The sequence below is a fragment of the Lactuca sativa genome, chromosome 3 (assembly GCF_002870075.4).
Source record: "Lactuca sativa cultivar Salinas chromosome 3, Lsat_Salinas_v11, whole genome shotgun sequence".
NCBI classification, from domain to species: domain Eukaryota; kingdom Viridiplantae; phylum Streptophyta; class Magnoliopsida; order Asterales; family Asteraceae; genus Lactuca; species Lactuca sativa.
The window spans coordinates 101,959,386-101,966,651 of NC_056625.2; positions in this window are offsets into that span (position 1 = coordinate 101,959,386).

Sequence of the window (7,266 nt, forward strand, 5' to 3'; positions counted from 1 at the left end):
GTGGTTCACGTGGATTTGATTGATACCTTGCACAATTACAAACAGAATACATAATATCAGGTCTACTTGCAGTTAAATACAATAAAGACCCAATCATGTTTCGATACAAAGTAATATCAACAGCAATTTTATCTAACGAAGGAGTTAGCTTTATGCCCGTTGCCATTGGTATTCGTAACCATGTGCTATTCGTCATGCCAAACTTTTCCAACAAATTCTTCGTATATTTCTCTTGATTAATAAAGATGTCTTCCCTGTTTTGACGAATATTCAAACCCAAAAAGTTATTAATTTTACCCATCATACTCATTTCAAATTTGCTTTTCATCAGATCTTCGAATTCTTTAGATAAAGCAGGATCAGTTGAGCCAAAAATTATATCATCAACATAAATTTGAACAAGCATCAGATGATTTCCAATTTTCTTTCGAAATAAAGTAGGATCAACTAAGCCTTGTTTAAATTTAGATTGTTTAAAAAATGATGTTAGAGTTGCATACCATGCTCTTGGTGCTTGTTTTAACCCATATACAGCTTTATCTAAAATATAAACATGATCAGGATGTTCTGAGTTTATAAAACCTGGAGGTTGTTCAACATATACCGTTTCTTCGAGTTCTCCATTTAAAAATGCACATTTGACATCCATTTGATAGACATCAAAATCTTTATGAGCTGCAAAAGCCAGAAAAATACGAACAGCCTCGAGTCTTGCGACAGGGGCAAATGTTAGAGTTGCATACCATGCTCTTGAGAATATCCTTTAACAACAAGTCTAGCCTTATTTCGAATAATATTTCCATCTTTGTCAGTTTTGTTTTTATAAATCCATTTGAGTCCAACAACTGACACATCATCAGGTTTTGGAATTAATCTCCAAACCTTGTTTCTTTCGAATTCAGACAATTCAGCTTGCATAGCAACAACCCAATCAGAGTGTTCCATTGCAACCTTAATTGTCTTTGGTTCGATATTGGAAATAAAAACATTAAACATGCAGAACTCTTGATGATTGTTCAGTACCTCATTTCGTGCATGAAGTTGTGCTCTTGTCATTATTCCTGCTTGTGGATCACCAAGAATTTGATCTTTTGGATGATTTCTTGTCCATTTATCCAATGGTGGATAATTAGGATCACAATCCAAAAGTGCATCTTCGAACATAACATCTGTTTCTGATCCATTTATGGAAATTGAATCATCAGCATCATCAAAATGTTCTTCTTCAAGAATTGTATCATTCTCTAGTATGGGCTCCCCCTCGATGATTGACTCCTTTTCGATATTTTGCTCTGGTTCATTGATCGGTTCTTCTTCAAGAATATGCTCCTCTTTGACACTAACATTTGTTGACATGTTATCTCTTTCACTATAACGCTCCCCCTCAACAAAAGTATTTGAATCCAAGTGCTCCCCCTCCACTGGATCATCATCTTGTTCATTTGAGTTTAGATTCAAATTCGAAGTTGAATCATTGTTATACTTCGAATTTTCTGATGTTTGATTATCAGTTGCATTTCTTTCTGCATCAATTGCTTGATCTGAAATACCGAAAATCGAATCATAATCAACATCATCCATTTCAATTGAATCATTTATATTTGAAGAATTTTGCAAAATAGGATAATTCACAAATTTATGATTAGTCTTTTTAATGTAATGATCGTCAAATGTCAAATTAAAAGTTTCTTCCACTTTGCGAGTTCGCTTATTTAACACTCTATAAGCAACTGAATTGTGTGAATATCCCAAGAAAATTCCTTCATCTGCTTTTGTTTGAAACTTCGAAAGATTATCCTTAAGATTCATTATGAAACACCTGCATCCAAAAACATGGAAAAATTTGACATTAGGTTTTCGATTATTGATGATTTCATACGGAGTAACATTAAACCGTCTATGAATGAATGATCGATTTTGAGTAAAACATGCAGTTGAAACAGCTTCAGCCCAAAGATATTGAGGTAAATTCGAAAAAGCCAACATTGTTCTTGCAGCTTCACATAATGATCGATTTCTTCTCTCAACTACACCATTTTGTTGTGGTGTATAAGGAGATGAAAAATTATGCGAAATTTCTTTTTCCACCAGAAATGTATCGAATACATGATTTTTGAATTCAGTTCCATGATCACTTTTAATTTTTCGAACTGTCTTCTTCAATGAAACTTCCATCTTTTTGATAAAATCAATCATCATTTGTGGAACTTCGGATTTTAACCTGAGAAAATAAACCCACGTGAATCTTGAAAAATCATCTACTATTACCAAAATATACCTTTTCTTGTTAAGAGTAGCAACTGTTGAAGGACCACATAAATCTATATGCAAGAGTTCAAGGAGTTCAACAATCTTCGAATCTATAGTGATTGGATGACCTTGTTTGTGTTGTTTTCCTACTTCACAAGCTGCACACAAACTGTCATTATCATATTTAAGAATGGGTAAACCTCTTACTAAATCTTGTATGACAAGTTTGTTGATGTTTCGAAAATTAAGATGTGATAATCTCCTGTGCCATAACCAGCTAACATCAGCAGCAGCCTTCGAAAGTAGACACACAGCAGGTTTGCTTACAATAGGAACAATATCCAATGTAAACATATCACCTTTTCTTTTTGACTTAAGTAAAACTTCCTTAGTCTGGACATTCGAAATGACACTTCCTTCTTCATTAAAAAGAACTTGATTGCCAGTGCCCACAACAAGTTGTGAAACACTTATCAAGTTGTGTTGTAAACCTTCAACAAATGCAACTCTGTTGATAGTGAAATTTCCATTCGTTATCTTCCCATAACCCTTGACTTTGCATTTGTGATTATTACCAAACTTAACCACTCCTCCATTTTCTAGGCTTCGAAAATCACGCAAGTTTTCCTTCTTCCCAGTCATGTGACGTGAGCAACTACTATCAATGTACCACTTGTTATCATATTGCTCGTCACAAAGTACCTGCGATCATTGAAAAAATTTAGGTACCCAAGTATTGTTGGGTCCATTTATATTAGGTTTGTGATTCAATTGTAAAGTACAACCATTAACCCAATCATATACTTTGGTTTTGAAACTGTCAATAAATCTAACATTTTCATTCGAAGGGTCAGATATATGAGTTTTTATTATTTTCAAATTTTCACTAATTTCACCCTTCGCATCTTGAGTTTGTGATTTTTCACTTTTTGCTCTTGTGACCGGCTGCCAAACTTTAATTGATATATTTGACGCTTTGGATGATGAACTACCATTCGTTGAAGGATTAGCATATTTGTTATACGCCTCATGTATCTGTTCTTTCGAAAACTTACTTGATTGGTATATCTTTCCTTTTCCTTCCAACCAATGATCAATATTTCTCTTTGTTGTTATTCCCTTTGCATATGATACTTTGTCAGCTTGTTTCTTCAAAGGATTATAACATTTTGCCGAATTTGGAACATAATCAACTTTTGGTTTTGAAAGATATGATTCATGATAAGATGTCTTGTTTTGAAACTTTGAAGTTTGATTTTCAACCTTTTTCTGAAAAAATTTTCTTGGTATTATAGATTTTATTTCATTTGAAACTTTTGAATTTTTATTTGAAAACGAAGCACTTTTCTTTTCAAAAATTTGAGACTTTGATTTTTCTTTAAAAACTTTTCTTCTTTTTGAAAAATTTGTTGATCTCATTTTTGATGGCTCAACAGTTTGCCAAAAAATTGTTTTTCTCGCTTGACGTTTCGAAATATTATTGTCCTTTGAAAAATTTTCAACTTGAGCTTTAAATTCTTTTGAATTTAATTTTATTGCTTTGTTAATTGTTTTAACATCAGTTTTAACACCTTCGTGCTTTGTAACCACATTTGCAGTTGGGACAACTTCCTTCTTTTCAACTTTTGACTTTTCAATCCATACTCTTTTTGGTTTATGATGTTGAAATTCATATGTATTCTTTGTAAGATTATTTTCAACTGTACTTTGATTTGAAAAGAATCCTTCATTTGATGTTTGCATATTGTCTTCCTCAACCATCTTTTTGAATTCAGGTTTTATATTTTCAACATTACCTGTTGTTACGAAGACTTGATTTGGGAACACAATATCATCAGTGCATTTGAAGATTGGATAAACAACAGTATTCGATTCAAGAAAATGAGCACCTTTTTCACTAAGAATCTTCTCAAATTCTTGTGTATCTAAATAGACTTGATCAACAACCACTCGAGGAATTTCAATTTCTTTCGATCTTTGACTTGACTTCGTATTTGAATTTTCTTCCTCATTGTCACTATCATCAGTTTGACTCTCATGTATTTCCAAAAACTCCATATCACAAACTTTCGAAGTTGAGGGTTTATCAGTTTCAATTTTCATTAAAAAATCGTCACATTTTTCTTTCCCTTTAAATGAATTTGCAACATTTATGACAGACAACTGTGAACAATTTACATCCTCTAAATCACTAATTTCACTAATATTATCAGAATTATCTTCAATATCAGCAATATTAGTTTCACTATTAGATGTAGAATTCTCAGTCTTTTTCAAAATTCAAAGTTGTTCTGATTTAGTTAAGGTTTCATTTACAATTTTTACTAAATCATTAGCATCAAGATAATCTTCGAATTTTGCAATTCCATATCTAAACCTATCATCTGGAATTTTGTTAAAATCAGAAATTTCTTTTTCACAATCATATGAAATACTATCAACCTTAGCTCTATCATAAGCTAAAAATGGTAGTAATTTTCTATGTTGTTCCTTACTTATTTCACATGTATGATGTAACTCAGTTAATTTTCCATACAATCTTTTTGCTGAATTACAAAAAATATTTCTTTGAGCTAACAACAAGTTTATTTCTTTTGCTAATTTTTCTCTATCCTTCATGATATTTGAAACTTGCAATTCTAAGTAATCAATCCTAGTGACTTTTGAATCCAACATTTTTCTTGTCTCTAGTAATTGATCACTTAACTTTTTTTGCTTCATTGCTAGCAGACACAATGATTGAATCAAAGTAAGTAACAGTTTCATCAAAAGATACTAGCTCAGAATTATATGCAGAAATTGGAATGTTAAAAGATTCAAGAATGTTACGTACCTTGGTAGTCATGGGCGACTTGTCAGTAGACTTCGAAACGAAGCATTGCCCACACACTTCGTCAGTCTGTTCATCATCTGAATCCTCTTCCATTTTTGCATACATGGCTCCATGAGTTGGATTTTTCATCTCTTCATCATCTGAACCCGAAGACCATATTTGATATGTTCCATCTGATTCATTCTCTCCATGAGCCACCAATGACAAATTCTTCGCTTTCTTCTTTACTTCTTCCAGTTTCTCAGTGTAGTAAGCTTCATCCTTTGTTTTATTTTTCTTTTCCTCTTTCTTCCTCAACAAACAATCTACTGCCAAATGATTTGCTCCATAGCAATAATGGCAATTAATTCCTGTATCACCTTTCAATAACATCTTCATTTGCTCCATCTCATTCTTCGAATCTGTTTTCATTTCTTTCTTCTTTTGATCCAGTTTGTTTTTGTTCTCAAAACTACCCTTCTAATTTGATGACTTCTTTGGATTAAAAGGTTTCTTAAAAAATTTCTTTACTCTATTGTTTGAGTAAAAAGCAACAACCTCATCATCAGAATTCATCAGAAAACCTTCTTCTTCATCAGACTTCAATTTTTCATTTTCTCTTTCTGAAACCTTCGAAACTAGAGCCAAAGGACCACCAAGACTTGCTATAGCTTCTTCAGCTATTTCATTAACTTCATTTTCATGAGATTTTAATTGATTGTACAAGTCATTCAAAGTCGAAGTATCAAAACTCTGTTGATTTTTCACCATCATGCTCACACTTCTCCACTCCTTTCGAAGTCCCATTACAAATATCAAATTGTACTCCATTGGTGACCTTATTATACTATATCGATTACAACGATAGATTAACTCGTTGAAACTATCATAGTATGCTTCAATAGACTCATTTTCTTTTTGTTTGAAATCTTTGAGTTCCACCAGGCATTGTTTCACAGATGTGCTCTTCGTCTTTTCACTTCCTTGAAATTTGTCTTTGAGATTGTTCCAAATTTCTTTAGCTGTTTTGCATGTTCTGACATAATTGTACACAACAGGAGGCAACGCACCTCTTAATTCCCTCATGCATTTCTTTTCCAGCCGTTTTAAACGATCAGTTTGATTGTCAACTTCTGAACTACTTGAAGACATTCCGATTGGTTGAACTTGTGCAGGTTGATTGATTTCTCCTGAGATGCATTTCCATAATTCTTCATCCAATCCGTTCAAGTAATCTTCCATTCGATCTGCCCACTGATCATAATATTCTGGAATAAGCATTGGAATTTTTGTGGATGATCCAAGTAAATGAGAAAATGATGTCATTGAATTCAGATTGAATGACGCCATTGTTGTACAGACAAAAACTTCAAGATGATACTAAACTTTTGAGAATTTTGAAATCAAATTGTATAATTCAAATAAGAATTACACAACGATCACTCGATTAACAAATATTCTCACAGAATCAAATCCTAGGTTGAGATCAAGAAGAATTTTTCAATTTCAAAAAGGACGGAAACTTTTCGAATCAAACAGTAGATTCAAAAACCTTTTTGATCGTATGAAAATCAGATCACAGAAAGGATTCCTGCTCTGATACCAATTGATGAGATTTGCAATCGAGTTTAAAATCAATTCAATTAAGAATTCAGAAAGAAGAAAAATGATGAACACGAGAGTAAATATAATATTTGTTCAGCTCATATTATGCTTTCAATTTTACAGAGTAAAAAGGAATTCTCTGTAAAAAGTGTGTGAAAAGTTAAGTTCTCACTCAGTACAGTCTCCTATTTATAGGAGTACAAAAGCATAACAAAATACTAAGGACTAGACATTCAGACTATTCATTAAAAGGCCTTAGTAAATATAACATTACATCCGAAGACTCTACTTACGAAGACTAGAGATCCTTCATAACAACATAACTAACACTTCGACTTATTACAACATTTATACCCTAACACCGATTTTCGAGAAAACCTCCCGGTTTTACCTAAAAAGATTGTATTAAGGGATGAAGTGCTATCCAATTACCATCTTATCAAGTGAGTGTATAATCACTTTCATCTTACACAGATATAAAGTGATGACGTCCGCAACAACAGTTGGAGGGAAGGCATGCCGAGCAAACTCCACGGCGTTGGCACGAACGGAGAGGCGGGACTCGTTATGAAGGCTCCAGGTGGGAACAAAATGGGAAA